General features: G+C 34.8%; 1 protein-coding gene across 2 annotated transcripts in view; it reads right to left on the reverse strand.

The window, feature by feature from the left end:
* LOC147908240 (uncharacterized) overlaps positions 1-19,744 on the reverse strand; it is a 539,816-nt gene that overhangs the window by 202,131 nt on the left and 317,941 nt on the right. The window contains exon 4 of one of the 2 annotated variants that reach the window (XR_015546358.1): positions 3,006-3,200. The exons of the other annotated variant lie outside the window; for it this stretch is intronic. The gene's annotated coding sequence lies outside the window, so the exon portion shown is untranslated. Of the gene's footprint in view, positions 1-3,005; positions 3,201-19,744 lie in introns of those variants that run through there. 2 annotated transcript variants of the gene reach the window in all.

A 19,744-nucleotide genomic window follows, 5' to 3' on the forward strand; every position in this document is an offset into this window, starting at 1 on the left:
GAAAATGCTTTGTTACAGCAAGTACATCAAGCGCATTGCTACGGCTTATAATGAACCATTACAACGGATTCATTTGTTACAAATCGACATAAATCTCAGAGTATTAGAATATCTACAATGAATAGTTACAGATAAAAAAATCATTTTGACACAGATAACGTGTAAAGTATTATTAAATAATATGATAAAATGAATAATGCCATTGGTCCATACACAGATATACTATTGAATCCAATATTGCTCCCTTTTGTACAACTCCGGCAATTTTAGTTAGAAATGAGCACATATTTCAACACACAATAGTACGAACTAAAATGTTACTAGCTCCATTCCTCAAGTATTTCATTTTTCGATCAATCGAATGTATTACTCCGAAGAACGTTAAAGACAAGCGTTAATTAATTCATTATCTAGTTTACTGATCTAAAGCAAAACAATTTTAATTCTTCGTAGTAATTATTTAGGATATATTTTTTAAGGATGATTAAACTTTTGAAGGTTTCTATAGAATTAGGAGATTTCGCGACAACAAATTATACGGTATTAAATTGAGTCATTCATTTCTAACACACGTCCGACAAGTTTTAGAAAATTTCATTAAAATAAGTATATCATCAATAAATGCCGCATCTTGATTCGTCTTTCTCTGAAACTTAACTTACACCACTTTCGGGATTAACAGCTCTATTACCCCACCGAAACTTAACCGCAATTCACGCCGCGGTATCTCGTACATCTCATTAATCGAGCGATTACACGTTTAATGAAGTGCGAACGTCTAAAATGTACTTCGAGATTAATTGGGGCGCGACTATTCTTAGATGCAGTCAAACTTTCGCCGGATGTCTTGCGCGCGATGGGATTCTAAAGTTCGCTGTGTAAGGCTTTAGATTAGAGCGGATAATTCTGTTCGGATTTACGCGTGCGCGAATTTCCGAGCGGATTTCTATACAGATACGTAGAAAGTTCCCGGACTTGCTCAGATGCTGGCGTCGATCGCGCAAAGATTTGAGAATAATGATATAAAAGTTAAGGGGAAGAGAGTAATATTTTCTTATCTATACGTCTCAAAACGTAAAACTCGCGTAAAAACGCGGGCAGTTGGGAAAAGTGTGTTAAAGCATGATTCACATTTTCCATACTAATACCAACTTCCGGACGGAATGTACTATATACAGGAAATCTTATTCGTCTACGGCGTGCAGATGCGGGTATCAAAAGGCACTTGGCGACTGTGCATTCATGAATCTCCGATGCGCGATTTGCTGCTTAAACATGGAGTCGCCGTGGGAGCGGTCATGGACCGGTCAGCACGCTCTTTATGGCGGTACATCTACCGCCCGCAATTTATCTTTCCCACCCGCGTGCACTCTGCTAGCGCGCTGCCTTCCCCTAGTTCTCCTTTGTCGCTTTTCTTTTCTCGCCTACCCCCGGACTTTGCTCCCTCGTCTCGTGAATCTTGACCCCGGAAACGCTGCGAAAGAAGGGCGCGCGCCCGCGAAGAAAGACGGCGGGGGTGCAAAGGAGAGGTGTGAAGGGAATAGACGATTAAAATATCAGAATCGTTTATCCGTATCGCTACCTTCCTTATAACCGTATAAAATAACCTTTCATCCTCATTCATGCACATGGCAATGCGACGTGACGTGACGCGACCGGTTGAAAGTCGCGTCAAGCCGAGTCGCTGAGATTCGCAAGATCACACTTTAATAGGATAGCACGAGCGAGAAAAGCGGGAGAAAAAGAAAGAGCGAAAGACAAGGGAGAAAACAGGACGCTTTTTTCGGTCGTACCCGAGCCCGCCGGCATTACTCTCACGAGGACAGGAAGCACCGAGGCGCTAGGCGGGAGGGTTGAGACCCCTGAATTATCGCGCGGAGTTATTTCTTCTTTCTATATATCGTTCTTTACCTCGGGGGCGTGTACACATACGAAGCACAGAGCTTAGGTACCACGGGCGCGAACGGACACGGCGCTAACTCGAGCACGAAAAACTCGGGAAAGTTAGAAGAAGCTACAAATACGTCCTACACGAGTATCCTGCTGTATATTTATACATATACGGTTGAAATTCTATTTTATATTTCTTATTGTGTTTCATATTTTTAATTAAACAAGCCTATTATGAACGTTCACCTGCTATAACAAATCCAAGAAATAATAGTAATAAGAAATTTTAAACAATAAATAATAAGGCTTACAAGCCAAACAAGAGCTTTAATACTTAAATAAATAATTAAGAACAATTACATACGTCTAATTACAAACTTATTGATCCTAATTAGGTGACTTCCAATGTAAAAAAGAACAGTCTTTAATAACAAAATCTCTTTAATAAATGTAAATACCAAGTTTGAATACCAAAATTCTAGTAAAAAAAAAGTAAAAAAAAGGAAAAAAGAGAGTTATCATATTAGAATAATTAATTAAAACATTTCGGCCTTAATCAGATCATTTTCAATGTAAATGAAAAACTTTATTGATATATTTTTGAGATTTCCACGAGTATTTTATATATAGAAACTATGTGGATTATTTCCTATATATATATATATTATATATATATATATATATATATATCGAGATCCATTATTAAAATGCCAAACGTTTCGTGAATATTGCAGTTCACTTCAGGGCGAAGAGTAGTTTGATACTGATTGACGTACAAAATAGTATAAATTTATAAACATGAATGTAGTCTACTATCGAATATTACATCAAACAATGAAACATCAGTAATAATGCAAGTAGTGTTACTAATGTACACTGAAAAAGAACTTAGTTGCACTAATTGGAATTTTGATAATTTTAAAATAAATAAAAGCACAAATCAGAAACGTATAATTAAAATTTATAAAATATTCTACACTCATAATTTATAAATATTCTACAGAGATAATCAGAAATTTAATTATGATAACCAGAGAATTCCGATCAGAATGCATTTTGTTCATATTTTTTTACTGGACAACCAGAACATTTTTCTTGTTAGTGTAGTGATTAAAATATGTATTTATGGTTTATGTGTAAGTGCAGCATTGTTAGAGAATAAAAACGTAAATATCTTTTTTTGTTTTTTCCTCACAAAGGACGAGCATCGCATTGATCCATCTAAAACCGTTCCTGGCTGAGAGCGTCTCGGACCGGAGCGTCGTTCGAGTCCCTGTTGTTGGTTCCCGGGACCAAAATGTATGCGTTACCTACGGAACCGAAAGATAAAAGTTATACGCTTTGCCCATACCGTACTTTGCCCATACTGCGCTGAGAGGTATCGGGAATGGAGTTGGAAGAGATGCAAAAAACCGCAACGCACATCGTCCCGTCAGAAATATTGGATGACGCACTACGCACTCTTCTACGGCCATCGAAGCCGCTTTTGTTTTTCCCTCTCTCTTTCTCTCTCGATTCCCTGTTCTCCCCTTTTCGCACGATATATTTTACGAACGCCTGGCTTTCAGCCGACGTTTTGTTTTGCCCTCGACGCCGAATGGCGCGACGCGAAAGAGATTGTATCACGGCCGCGAGATCTTTCGCCAAACTTCGCCACGAGGGAACTGGCGAGAAACTTTGCTGTTTATGGAGAATTGATAAACGCAGTATGCGCCGACGAAAAAATGCTGTTTGCGAAGTTCACTCGAGAGTTTCTCGGTTGGATTAAAAATATGCAGTTTAAACGAAACGTTCTGCGAGAGTAAATATTGGACGTGCGTCCGTCATGCGTCTTCCTCCGCAACCTCGCCCATGAGGAAAAAAAGGATAATACTGTATATTATTTCTATATTTTGTTTGTTTCAGGAAAAAAACAGTGCACATGACTAGAAGCAAAATTGATTCAGTAGATAAAGATTGTCGACATTGTTTAAAAAGAGATTGTTTATTTAAAAAAATATTTTTAGATAAAAAAAAAGAGAAAATTTCTTGATAATATATAAAACGATTAAATTTATTTTTTAAGAAATATTAATTTATTTATATTGTGGAAGTTTCTTTTTTTATAAAATCTATATGATATACAATTTATATTATTTATATATATATATATATATATATCGTATTTATGATAGAAACGATCCATTTAAATTCTTGTTAAAATTTTGGATTGCGTTTTTTAATATATTTGAATGTTAATTTAACATAATATGATTATGTTATTTGAATATTCTGTGTTAAATTGATATTCAACATTTTTCAACGTCAAAATAATACAATTTATAAGTAAATAAACAAGTAACATAAAAATAATGTATTTTGAAATGTAATACTGAGATAAATGAATAAAATACGTATTAATTTAAAATGTAAATATTAATTTTATTGAAATACTTCCATAGTTTGCTTACAAATTATGTCAATATTGTATTTATGTTGATTTTTTTACATAATATTTGTATTACTTTTTAACAAATTTATCTCGTGTTAAATTAACACAAAAATTTAAATGGACTGTTTAAGACACGTGAAACGTGTTAAATTTTCAACTGAAAAAAAAATGTAAAAAAATGTAAAAAATGTAAAAAAAAATTATCTCGACAAAATAGACTGTATTTCTCCTTAAAACATTCGCGGTAATAAAATATTTCTACTTCGATCTCCAAAGATGATTTATCGAGCATAAAGAATTTCTTATCACGTCATATCTGGAAAAAGTACAACGGACGATTCTTCAGCACCGTTTAACGATTGCCCGAAAACTCGAGTTCCCAAGCAAAAAGAAGAGAGACATTGAAAGCGTCGACGCGCGCGTGCAAATTTCTAACGTTACGGAGGCGGAAGTCGTGACGACAATAGTTTCGAAAGTGGCGTTTCGAGCCCGATGTACGCAGCTTTATAGACATACTGCGCGTACGACTCCAGAATAACAAATGCTCGGGGGACCGTTTTCTCACTATGGTCTTCTCTTACACGCCGCAGCGGCGATTTATCGTCCTACGTCTCATTCCGAAAATTGTTTCGTTACGCTTTTACAGTCCGTCGCTTTCTCCATGCTATTTTCTCTCTCTCTCTCTCTCTCTCTCTCTCTCTCTCTCTTTCGTTCTTTCTCTTATCATTATGTTAATAAACGAAGAATTTTATCTCCCGTTTAGTCGCGTAAATTTCGCGCACTGATCATCGTAGACCGTAGGTCGTAAGTTAAACTACTCGATAGAACAACACGAGTATAAAAGAGTCAATCGAGAGTCAACTTGGACAATGTAGTTTCTGTCTCTTTTTTTCTCGACAAACCGACAAATGCCCACGGTGTATCGGGTCGATCGACGCGAAAATACACTCGTGTCCTGTTCGGCCGACAATGAAACATCTCTCGCTCGAAGCGACAGCGGTACAGGAGTCGAAACACACTCAAGCTTGGGCTGCTAGCTACCCTACCCCTCTTGCCCTCATCTTCGTTCTTTTGCTTTTCTTCGCGATCCAGCTCTTTCACCCCCTACGCGACTCTCACGTACCTTTTCCCGTGCCCGGACCTCGCGGGTGGCAGTGATTAATCGCGCAAGGGTGACCGGTATTCGCGGCGTACAACGAACGACGTGTTGCTACGTCCACATATCTAATGTATACCCAGAAAAAAAAGACTTTGGACGACCAATCTACCATTCCCAATCTACCATTTGCTTGTTAGTCGTTTAGAGCTCTCTCTCCTCGTTGCCGACTTATGTCTTCTCGTGTTAAACCTTCTGTCGGACGAGTAATAAGGGAAGTCTGATGGCCGCTCGTCAACAAAGTGAGTGTATAACCGGGACGAGAAATCTCTACGTTGCTCTCAAGTGGAAAAATATATGACCCACGGGAAAACCACCCGTCATATTGTGGAATACCACGGAAATATATTCGCGAAACGCTCGGTTCAAAGAATCGATCCGTCGGCACGATAAAAGAAGAAATGTGGGCCGCGAGAGGAGGATAATTAGCGTACGCGAAAACACCCGGAACACTTACTAGAAACATTTAGCTCCTGCGGGGCCCTCCACTTTGCTTAATTGCGTCCTTAAATCAACAGCCCATTACACTATTGCCGTTTGCTATATCTGCCACGGAGATCAATACTCCCGTTGCATAAGAACAAATTCTTGGCATTCATAATGCAAAGTGCATTTCATGCGTTTTGCGCGTTGATGTTCTCGTATTGCTGAATTGATGGTGGATCGGTTACGCAGGTTCGATCTTTGCATGAATGAGAGAAAATGGATGTGAAAATTAATTCTCTGCATTTCAGAAATTCAATTCTTCAATGTTTAACGGAAGATTATGTCTTTTTAAATATCCATATTTTGAAATAAAATATTAAGAAGCTGTAAATGTTTTCGAATGCAATGGGTTTGAATTGATCCGAGGTTGATTATTGACACATGTTCTATTTTAGTCTTTGATTAAACAAGATTATGTTTTTGTATTTTCGTGTTAATATCGGATCGATACAAACCCACTGCTGTCGAAAATACTATTAAATTACGATACGTATAATTGATACATTTTTAATTTTTTAATCAAGATAGATAAATGGAAAATTTTTAAAATCTTTAATAATTAGTTATAAATTTGAAGAAAATGAAATTAATGAATATAAATATTAGAACTGTACTATTAGATTAAAATACAGTTTATTCTAACTCTCTTTTCTAGATCAACAAACTGACGAAACTTTGCGAAAGCATGCATACATAACAAGCACATGTTGAACACAGTTCATTTCTCATAATATTCTGGAGATATGATGTAATTGCGGTTATATACGTAAAATTTACGTAACAGCCCATTATAGCGGACTACGTTGATCTCGTGGATAAAAGGTCGGGTTGCCCAACTTGGTAACTCGGTCTCAAATCCCAGGTGTCGCGTTTCTGGATTTTTCCAAGTTATCTTCATACAGAATTTCTTCGTGTTTCCGGATTCAGTTCGGATTGTGAATTCTAGATAAATATAACCGTGGCATAATGTTGAGAATGCAGAAGGGGGTCGCAGTATGTTTATCGGTTACCATGTATTCCACGCGTACGTTGTGTATATTGGTCGTGTAAACGTACTTGCGACGACGCTCGTGGGGAGCTTACTGTTTACCTTGTCGTGTTTATAATCTGAAAATTACTTTTTTCCCATTTTCATTTTCTCCCTCTATCACGTAAATTGTGATAAAAATCAGGGAAACCCACCGTAAATTCGTCGTAATTTCGTTTCAATTCCGTCGGTATCGCCCAAAGGAGAAATGGGAGCCTATCTTTGAGATATCAAAAGGAAACACACATCGATAAGGAACTGCGAACTTTTTGCAATCGCTACTCAAGCGGGCTGATGTGTTTCTCGGTTCTCTCTCTTTTTTTTTTTCATCCCTTACGTATTTCCCGGGGCCAGTTTCGCGAGAACGAATGGACACTTTATCCAGAGGTGAATCTGAAACACGGCCGAAATTTAATGGCGTTCGAAAAGCTTGGTTAGCTTGGAGCCCCGGGATAATTTCTGCAGTTATCGCGATGCTCTGACAGAACTCTTACAAAAACGGTTACTCACCGATGGAGATAAACGTAGTACGCATTAAAACAGGGATTTCTACGTTTGAATAAAACGAAGCAAAATAGAACGAATTGGGATATAATGCACAAGAAATGGACATAATAATAACAGAATAATAGCGAAAGAGAGCAAAAAGGAGATATTGTTAGCGTAGCGTCTTATCATTTTGCAGCTTTACAAGAGAAATGTTGATGACGGCTAATAATCAGAGGTTTGCTGTTTATGCGAATAATAATTTCTGAATGAAAATTCTGCAAGATCCCTTTAGCAAGTTTTAATTCACGATACAGCTTGCGTTTAATTGAAATGTACGGTTTACTTATCATTTTATTCGGTTGAACGTATTTCTAGATTGTCTATTACCTATATACGATCTACTACATAGAACGATCGTAGTTTCTTTCAGTTTTACGAATTCTTCTTTCACCGATACACTGTTAACTTTCAAGATACTTGGTAAATACCGATAAATGAAACTTACATAATTAATTACATACTTAAAAGAGTTAATGGAGAGTTCGTTAACGACAGAAAACATCTTTAAGCCAGGCATTTAATTTTTTTGTTACCAATTCTCATTATTCTCACATCGAATCGATACTCGGATTTAACGCTGCTCAGTCTATTCTTCTTAAAAACAGCCATTGCTTTTCCGTCGACCACCAACGTTTAAAGATACTGAAATAATCGAAGACGCTTTGCAATTCACACAATGCTAATACAAATAATATACAATTATTGTGATATATATCAATAATAGATTTTTTATAATTTTCGATCAAAAATTTTCTCTTTATATTTTCAGCATATTTTCTCTTTATAATGGAACGCTTTTATTTATAATTACGCTTATTTAATGACGTATAACAACATATTCTGCGCAGATCATTATTACACTATTAAATTTCAACAAGTTAAATGTCGGAAATAGGATTATATAATTCATCGAATAACGTAGTTAATGGAAAGTTCCTTATCGAAGGGAAACATCTTTTAACCGGGCAGTTAAATCATTCATTGCAAATTCTCATTATCCTTGCATCGACTCGATAATCCGATACTATACCGATCAATCTGACAATTCCTCCTAAAAGAGGCCACGCTTTTTTCATCGATTCCTGCTCACCAACGTTCGAAGGAATCGGCGGCACGAAAGAGTTTCAGCTGCGACTAACGATTGACTTTCCATTACTCTCGGGATGAAAAAAAAAGGAATAACTAACGTAACTCGCGTCGAATGTTTCAAACGCAGTGCAGCAGATGCTGCAAAAACGTATCTTATTCGTTATCATTCTCTTCTCTATGGCAGAAAATGTTTTCAACCGAATTGTTCGAAGGCAGATTTTACAGAGACAAATTTTTATGGGCAAACCGCTAATTCTCGTTTTTTTTATGCCATCGTTTCTTTCAGATGCGAAATTGTCGCGCCATGTTGTTAAATAAAACATAATCAACTTACGGATGATATAAATGGATAAAAGTCTAGTCGCGCGTTGTATTTTTCACAATTTTTATGCGCGCGCCAAAAAATTCGTATTGCGAAAAACAAGCGGGAAAAATCAGATATTATCGTATTGTATCGGTCACGCGTGATCTTTTCGAGCTATGTATGAAAATCATTTTGCTCTACGGCTTTGTGTGCTTCGTTATCCGAGAATCAATAGAATATATTTATTTATTCTGATACCGTTCTATCAGAGCGTTATTTGCTATTCTTTTGTTACGACATCCCGTGCCCATCCTATTTTGCCGACATTCATCAATCGACGACACACTCACGTTGGATAATTACGATGGACTGGAGACCACTACGTACAATTAACCCATCCTGTTTCCTTTCTACGTGCCGCGCTGCTGATGCATTCATTCTCATGGGAAGTCCGTGCGCCGTGGTCGGTTTTTCTTTTTTTTTTTTACGAGCTATAAAGCGACGACGCAACAAAACGCGAGTCGTTTCGAGCCACCGCCAGTACATCAATTTCAAGCTCTTCACCCTCATTTCCGTCGCCGTGCCGCCCACCATCGAAACATGGTCGCAAAAGTGTAATTTTTTCAATTTGGCAGGGCATCACGAAAGAGCGGCCTCCCATCGCGTGTCGAAGGTGCTCTCCCGAGGAATCGTATGCGTCGGTATCGTGAGTAGTACACTCTGCGTAGCTGACAAAATGCCCGGCCAATTTGCTGCCATCCTATAAACGAGGAAAGGTAACGAATAATGTCAGTCATAAACCCTTTTACTTCGTCTTCCCCTCGTCACGGTCGTTATTTTATCCGCTTTTCTTATATTTACTTGCAGAGACTTATAAAAATGAATTGGAACCGCGCCATTTTTATAGGATGTACGGATAACTCGTAAAATATTAGGTATATATTAGAATCAGAAGACCTTGTCAGTTTTCTACAGTTAACCGTACTCTTAGTCGTACAAGAGAATAACATGGTAATAAGTTTTGCGTTAATATTTTTCTCTAGCTTGAGAGAAAGGTAAATATGAATTTGAAAGAGACAAGAATAATATACGTATTCATTAGCGTGCTAATCAATTAGAAAAGTAATCAATAATTTTACTTTATTCTTATATTAATCGTAAAACAGGCTGAAGTTGCACCGACAGGAGTAACTTTGCGAAAAAGTAAAGAAAGCTTTCAGAACCGTCCAGTGGCGGAAAAACTAATCAACGAGCAACAGGAATCTCATGAATATCGAAACTGGAGTTAACAAATGACTTTCTTCGGTATTATAAAGTACTATAGAATTTATTCGTTGCGACGACGCAAAGTTACTTTTTTACCACTAATTTAATACATCTCATCTTGCAGCATGCTCTAATAAATAGGAAATAATTATTATCAATTGGCAAAAAATTATTAATTGTCACAAAAGAAGAATATATGCAGCATTTTTCATGTATTTTCTAATTTTCTACACTGTGCATTTTTTCAATTAACTGGATTTAAAAAAGATATAATTACGCCATTGTTAATTAACGACACGACGCATTTCAAAGTTGGAATTTCAATTTTCTCCTGACATGAAAACAATTTTACATATTTTTTTTATAACATTATGTAAAGTAATTTCAGTTGATCTTATTAATATTTCTGATTGTCGTTTTGTTTTTCTTAAAGATTGAGATATAAGCACATTTGATACATACAAATTTAAATCCCTGATTTATGAACTCATTGATTATCCATGCGCGAAGTTTTATCGACCTTGTCACCTATGTAGCGCTATCCGATACGCTCGGAGACGCCGGAAATGTACTATCGCAATCACTCCCAGGGTGCCTCAACTTTGGGATTTCGATTTTACGTCGAAGTTAAGTCGACATTTATTTGGATCGCTCCTTCTGCCCGAATGTAGCTAGACCGGCGGTTTTCCTTACAACGGAAAACCGTGAAGCGTCCCACGAGCGTACACTGGAAGCTGCGAGAGCCTGAAAGTCTGAGGGGACTGTTCAGCAAACTTCATTTCGTCACACACGTACGGAAAAAGTGTGCGAGATCGTTGAATTCGAATCACAATATTCCCGGCGGACTAGCCGCGGACTCTAATACTCGTATTTTCATAAAACGAGAGCGCTTTCGAAATAAGATTCCAATCGATTTTTTCGCTGTTCGCCGCATGCCCGCAAATGTGCAGCATTTTGTGACTATTAGGACTTTCATCGTGGATCTCGAGAGGCCCACCGAGAGATAAGACGTTTTTTGACAATGTGCCAGGAAATTTTGCAGTATACGTGTTAAGCGATCTTAACACGTATGCTGAAAATGTCTGACGTATTAACGAAATAAAATTTCTGCGGCTGAGTATTCTGCGGTCTTATTTCATACTTTTTTCTCTTCGACAGTTACCTTTTATTTTCAGTCAAATGTATATTATTTTCTTTTTATTTATACATCTTCTCTCACACCGAATATATTCTTCACAATATATTCTTTTGTATATCAATGATTCAAAATATATTGTTTAATGATTAAATATTAATAATTTTATTATTTTTTGGAAATTTTTGTTGCAATGTATAATTAAAAAATACATATTAAAAACAAACAGACTTTTAGCAACAAATTAAATCTAAGGATAGATTTTAATATATTGCTTTAATGTGTTCTCAGGAATTATGAAAGAACGCTTGAGTATTAGTCTGAAATCAATTCCAAGTTATTCGCGCTCCAACTAAATCGAAGCAGTTTCTTCACTTTTTCAAACTTTCACTTCGACAAAAAGTATTGACAGAAATGTCGAACTTTGGTCTTTACTTAGTTTAATTGACTATGGGAAGTATATATAATAAAAATAATAAAAATCTATGACGTGCAACATCTAATGCATTTATCACCTTTACTGTTAAAGCTAACCTGTTTTTCTTAAATTCTGTTGTATTATAAACATATCACAAAAAATGTAAACCGATGATACATAGAAAGAATAATTTTGTTGAACTATCTAAAAATTTAGATAAATAGATTTTAAAATAATTTTGTTAGATCATCAAAGTAATTTTATAGGAATCTTAAGAGCAATATTGTAAGTATTGAAATTCTAGCAATCTGAGCATCCTTCATAATAATTTTTATAATCTAACGAAATTATATTTTTAGATTTCTAAAATACTTCAACAAAATCGTTTTTCTAATTAAAAAAGATCTTAAATTATAATATACGGTAAAATGCGCAAAAATGTTAAAAATAAACATGATATTCTATTCAAAAAAATTTAATGAAGTTTTCGACTCAACGTAAACGTTTTTCAACTAGAATTTAATAATCATCTTTTACTACTTTTAAACTATCGGCATTTATCTTAATACAAGTAAAACGCAAATTAAATTTCTCTTGAAGAGAAGCTAACTGAAAGTGCTCATAAAATAGGAGTAAATAATTCGTGTACATTTTGAATATTTAATTCGCAAAGTATTTCATAACCGATGTTAAATGTGTCTGTGAATAGACATCTTATTAATTTATAAAGGATACTGATTTCAGATTTAAAAAATCAATCTAATTTATAGTATTTCATAGAATTTGTTTGTACCACAGGTGTGCTAATTATGTGCATTGCTTTGAAATGTACATATACAGAGAGATAATTTAACGCCGGTCAAACACACGTCTGTAATCAGCACAAATTCCACATGCTCGGTTCTCAAAGCTCTTTCGGATGTTATATGAGAAGGAATTTATTTTTGAATACACAGATTACTGGGAATATGAATCCATTAATGTTAACTTTACAAAAAAAATAAAGTGAAAAAATAAGCACATCTATTTACGCATATCAATTTACTTGGTAACTAATTTGTATAAAATATATATCAAAAGGTTTATCATAATATTAATTGCTTTATTTATCGTAATCTTTAGTCTGAAACATTATCTCCATAATGCGCTTCCCATAAATACACACATCGTTCAACGATATATATATTTTAAATATTTTTAGAAATATAATAAAACAAAATTACAAAAATATTTAAAATAATAAAAATAAAAAAATGTTATGGTTTAAAGCTAAATCGAATGTTAGTAAAATACTTGTATGAGCTTTCGGTTGTGGTGCGTAAATAATGTATTTATAAAAAGTTAAAATATAATTCCCAAATATAATTCGTCTCAAATCCAGAGTCGAAACATTTACATTTGACTTCGTTAGAAAATATATTTTAATTGTTTGCGAATTATATTTTAATGCCTTATAAATACATTATTTGCATATTAACAACGAAAGCTCATATAAACATTTTATTTGAATTTAATAAAGTAAACAGTTTTTGATTTTGAAGTGAGCTGTTCAAAAATAACATTTATCCTTCAATTAATTATTTGTAAGAATGACTATTACGTTGCATTAATAGCATGCTAATTTTCAGTTACCTTGCTCTGCACATTTACAGGCCATATAGATTGAAATATGTACCCATTAAATTTTCCTACGCCGTAAAGGGAGACCGCGTAATTGAGTCCTAAACATTCAATTACTATTCTTATGCAGTTGCTCCTCTTACAAAATAAAGATTCTAATATCTGAATATCCAGGTGTTGACTTTAGAAAAAGTCAAGTATTATTTTTTATTCAGAATACGTATTATACGTATTCTTTGGTATGAATACAAAATATACATAAAGATAAAGATAACTTTGCATATAAATACCACGGTAACACATCTAAAATGTACAGCAGATTACTCAGATTTCTCTACATAATTTATGACTTAGATGCGTTTACGCCAGATCTTAGGTTGGCGATATTCGGGTTCTCTATCTTAACTAACTCCTATCAGGGGAGTTAAACTCTTAGTCATGTGGAAACCGCGACGCTGTCCCGGCTGATTACGCGGAGGATTACCTAATTTCGTAGTGCATAAATATAACTTACTAATCCAGATTATTATAAAAGGAAAAATAATTTTTATTAAAATACTACGGAATTAGGCCACGAAATGAACAGCACTTTGTACGTATATACATATATTACATAAAATGTGAATGAATGGCAAACGTTTGTTTCTATATATCTGCACGGTTAACACAAATAAGGAAAAATATAAATAAAAAAAATATTCATATTTGATATATGACTGATAATCATATATTATATTTCTTCTATTTGTGTTTCCCTCATTTAATTATACAGAAACAAGCTATTGTCATTTGTTCACATTAATATAAAACGTTAAAATGTCCTATTATTAAACACATTGGTAATTTGAGAGAAAAATCGATTCAATGCTTTAAATTTTTTATCCTTATTGACAATGTTAAAAGATAAACGACAATCTCACATTTTTTTTTGCGGCGTGTGCTGACTTGTGGCTGCTCAGATTCGAAATTACTTTAATTTACGATTACTCGAGACGTCTCGTTTTCTCGCGGAGTCGATGAGGATCGTTTGGTGCACACGTAATCGCGTGCCACTCAGACGTTTTTCCCCTGAAAGCGGAGAATTCGCGTATTCGCGCGAAGCAGAGAAACCTCCAAAGAGGCTTTCGAAGTTTCGGAGACCACTCGGTAAACTTCGTTTCGACTCACCGAAGGTAAAGAACGACGCGAGATCGGTGCATCCGAGTCACGCAGTTCCCGGAGGATTTCGCGCGGTCTCGTTTAGGTATACACACTCCATGTGCTGCGTTCTCGACATGTGCGAAATGAGATTTCCCTTGATTTCTTCTGCATTCAAATCTACAACGAGGTATACGCGTCGTATAAACGCGTTGACATCGTTATGGTCAGTCTCGCTTTGTTCGCGACGCGATGTGCTCATTTGCGTTAAACCTGATGAAATCCTCTTTCACGCATTAGCTTCTTCATACATCCAGTTGGACCTCGTTGATAGAAATCTCCATATTGCAGACATCGTATGTCTATAATAACAATATAATATAATCTGCGAGTAGAGATAATCTGAATCATCGATGTTTCAAACATCGATGGGTTTTCCCTTTTTTTTTAAAAAAAGAACAAAACACACTGATGTTTCTTTTATTGGAAAAGAAACAATCTTTTTGTAAACGATTATTTTTTTTTTAATAAAAGAAGCGATTTCTAATCAATATTTATGCAAATGATTTTTGTAAAAAAACGATTCAATGGTCTGAACAATTCAGAAGTATCTCATACATTTGAGTACATTGATCCACATGTGATAAATGAAACAATTTTGGAACCAATTTTATAGAAATAACTATAGATGTACCCATATATATAGTTTCGTTTGAAGAAGAGAGTAAAAAGTTATCTCACACAAAACTTACTAATTATATTAATAGCAGTCTTCGAAGATCTTAAGTGAACTTCCTTACGAATAACGCATGAACCTCGCATTGGCCAACAAGCGTTTAACAAATTTAACTTTTCATGAAAATAATTTTCATAGCTTGTTTTCTTTTGCTAAAATTAAGAGGGGGAGGGGGGAGGGACAAACACCTCCTGTCCCCCTTGCATACAATATTGTGTTCATAACAATCAATATCTCTTCTACATACAATATTGTATATTAAGATCGAAATTTATCTAATACATCCAGTAGATATATATTATATCGCATGTAATTTTATTAACTTTGGTTTCAATCTCCACTACGCAATAAATTTGAATAACTTTTGTAGTTCAAGTATATCCCAGTTACCGTGTTGCTCTTTAAACTTTCGATGTTCGTAAGTAGTTCCGACTTACGTAATATGAAGCGGAGGTTTCGAAATATGTGAACACATTTGAAATTAATACTTGGACTTTTAGCTAGCATGCCGTTTATGTCGTTTAAAGGCGTAAATGCCGTTTCGGGAGAACGTTATCCGATGCCTGTGGGCTTCTCGATGCGAGGGTCACTTGAGTGAGAACTACGCTCGAGTTTCAAAAGTGAACCGACGTGATCCGTTTTGTCCCGCTTTGTCAGCGTTTTCTGTACTTCGAAACGGCGCGAAGTCTTTCGTCAACGATTTGCAACGTTATTCTGTTAACATAGCGCTATCGATTTTCTCGCGTGGCTCAGGTGACGCTGCCGTTTTTTTTCTACCGACGGTAGCGATACGTTTTTTTTAAAAATAAATCTTTTAACATACCTCTCCCGTGTGTACCCGTGAAAATATCTCGCGCTTCTAATGGAAAGTCCACCGCAAATCGATTGCTCTCGTAAAATTCTATGCAACGAAGATCGAGAGATGTGCGATGCAGCAGTATTTTAGAACTTCCGGTAAAACTTCGATTTGCGAGTAAATGTTCACTCTTTTTTTTAATAACATACGCGTATATTTATTTTAATATCCATTACTGTATTTTTTAATTAAAATGAAATCAAAGCGAGAATGCAAGATTAAAGATTTAAAAGGCTATTTAAAAACATAATAGTTTTTAAAAGGTTAAAGAAAACATTTTATTTTGAATAAAATAACAACTAACCAATTACAAGATATAATAGAGAAAATGTTTCTCTTTTGTTAAAATTTATTTGACATATGCGAAATGCATAAATTCTCAATTTATGAATTTCTTCAACTCCGTATAATAATTAAAAATATATATTTATAAGTTTTAATATTGTTTTATAATTTTGTTATCGTCTTGTTTTAAATTTTGCTGTTCATTTGTAAATATAATAAGCACATTGTGTGGTGAATTAAATGATGACAATTTGTAATCGGTGCATCTCTTTTCTAACACATTACACGCGTGATTTATAAATTACTAACTGGCATAAACAATCAGTATCAACACCGCTATATGATCGACCAAAAGCATCACCTATGGACTAATTAAACATCATTTCGACAAAAGTCTAACGACAAGTACGCTAAATACATCCACCGTAATTGACAATCTACGTAATTACGCCACACGATATATTAGTGTGGAATATTGCGTATTGAAGTGTTTCACGTGTTCCACGTAGTCGCAGTTATTTATTCGGTGGAATAATGTGACATAATGGAAATTCTAAATGAGAGCCGATTTGCGTGTCGCGTTACAAACAATGCCATTTTCGCGCTGGCCACGGGTTTGTATTTAAGCCCGATGCAAATAATAATCGCATGTTACACGAACGAGGAGGAACGTCCACCCGTTTTATTGCCGGATCCGCAAAATTGCACGCGCAATCTACCTGTCGGCCAAATTTCTCTCTCATTCCGACCTCACACACCTGTGTGCACTTATGCGGACGCATTTTAGCCAACGCTATACGCGATAATATTAACGAAACTGATGCACTCGCTTGATTCTCGAGAAACTTCTAATTTCCCCCAAGTTCTTCGAAGCAGCTGAGTACAAATGAAACCGCATTATAAAAGAAGAAGTTTATCGTAATGGAGTTTGTTTAAGGAATATTTATGCGGACCTACCGCGCGGTTCCAACTAGATGTTATATAGTCGCACTAATGCAATACATCATGCCGCAATATTTTTCTGAAGATAGCTCTATTCGTGCGATTGCTTTACGGAAGGACAGAAATTCAATGGCACTGTTAAGCCCGGATGGTACCGGGAGGAATCAAATAAAGCCTTTTCGCCGCCACAAGAAAGGATAAAAAGGTCGGAGGGTGGCGTATGCTTAACAGATATTTCAATGACAAAGCAATATTCTTCTTGGCAATTTTCCGCCTAACGCTGGACAATGCGCGCTTTTAATTACGCGGTCATACGCGCGTATCGCAGGGATTTTGCAGAATTTTATTCGTCGACTTTTCCCGGCCGAATATACCGCGCCGTAAACGCGCGTATAAATGTTCGCAGCGATGCGTGCCGTTATCGCATGAATATGTAAACACGGCCTTACCTTTTGCTCCCGAAAGACTTTTCCGTTTTCTTACTTCCGTTGTGCAGACGAGCGAAAGCCTCTTTGATGACAACCGACTTTGAGTATTCGTTGACTAAGCTTGATATTATAAAGAGATGTTCATACGCAGTGAAAGCGCCGAAACGGAGTTTGTCGAGACGCAAAGTTTAATTATTCAAAGATTCACTATTATCGCATCGAGTGTTACGTGTACGAAATATTATACGGAAAGAACGATTTTACTGAATCTAAAAATTTAGTTAGATATAGATCTGAAAATAATTTGAAAAAAAACCATCAAAATAATTATATATAGGAAACTCAAATATGATGTTGCAAAAAATTTTTGACATTTTAACAACGAGCTTATGCGTCCATAATTAATTCAACAATCCAATAAAATTATTGTTGGATCTAGCTAAATTTTTAGATATTTTTTCAAGCCCTCTTCTTGTGTATGTATTTACAAGTTGTAAATTAGATTTTCGTGGATAGAAATATGAATTGTTATTATATATAAAATAATAATTGTGCAGTTTATTTTTCAATGCCATTTAATATCACTTGATTTTTTTATATCAAACGTATGATTTTCAGTATCTAAAATAATTAGTTATTATACTTATTCATTATTTAAAATAATATTTCGGAATTGTTATCTTAACTGAAACCGAATTTTATCAGCGATATAGAATTTAATGATTAATGTGTTCTTATTGAGCTGCCAAGAAGCTATCACCCACTTTCAGTTTTGGACATAGTTTAGGATAAACTTTACTTATCATCGTTCATCATCCGTATGGAAAAGTAAGACAGTTAAAATGACATACTGTGATCGATATGAAAGATTTTAATAAATGAAATCATTTTATTATTCAACAAAATAACAAAAAATTTTAATTACATTAATTATATTACTTCAATTAATTACAAACTGTGGCAAAAGTACTTTACTATTTTAAATAAATAATAATATTATAATTGATTGCTATTCCGTTCTTCATCATACTTATTCCACATTATTTTTTCATTCAATTATTTTTTTTATAATTATCTTAACTTTTCATTTAATGGTTTATATAAATATTCAAAGCCGCATAAATCTTTTTAATCGTTGCTAGTAAATGGTAATTTTATTGTTATTAAACTTCCAAATTTTATGTTGTGTATCTATATTTTCAAGAGCATGATTTAAACGAGTTGACAGAAATCTTAAATTCACAGTATATTTAAATGTTCTTCCAATGCAAAAAATAATATGATTAAATCTGTAATTTATAAATACACCTCATCTGTGATAAATCCGTTAATTAAAGATAGAAGCTATTTTTATACTATAGACAATCCTAAAGATATACTCATTAGAATTGGAGATATAAAATCCTGCTAATAGTAGACTTTATATGTAGATTTACCTAATAATTTATGCTGGATACATCATATAATAAAATATATTAATAAATTAATGCTTCATATAATAAATGCTTCATATAATAAAATATATTAATAAATTAATCGTGATAAAATATTCACTATTTAATTAGTTAAATATAATCGGATATAATCAACCAAAATAATCTTATGCAGATTATGATAATTCAAAGTGTCCGATGCACGAAAATTCCTCGCAAAGTGACAAATTATGTAGCTAAGGTTTACTTTCCACATTTAATTGGTTTTCGTTCCTAACAACGATTTGCAACCGCGACATATTTCCCGTTAATCAGACGTTCAGCTTGAAACTTTTTCCATCCATTTTGCCTGTAACCCCAAAGTGACCTCACTCCACGTCGTCTACTTTAACTTTCTCAAAGCGGTGTTTTTTCGACAGCTGCCGAAATATTTAACGGAGGAGGGAGCGAACTTTCAAACGGCAACATGGCTAGATGAACGAGATGTAAGATTAGCGTGGCGATTCGTTAAAAACCCCCTTCAGCTGACCCCCTTGCATCAGATTCTGATTTTGCG

This window comes from Acromyrmex echinatior, chromosome 10 (genome assembly GCF_024713525.1).
Source record: "Acromyrmex echinatior isolate Ae372 chromosome 10, ASM2471352v2, whole genome shotgun sequence".
In the NCBI taxonomy this organism is placed as follows: Eukaryota; Metazoa; Arthropoda; class Insecta; order Hymenoptera; family Formicidae; genus Acromyrmex; species Acromyrmex echinatior.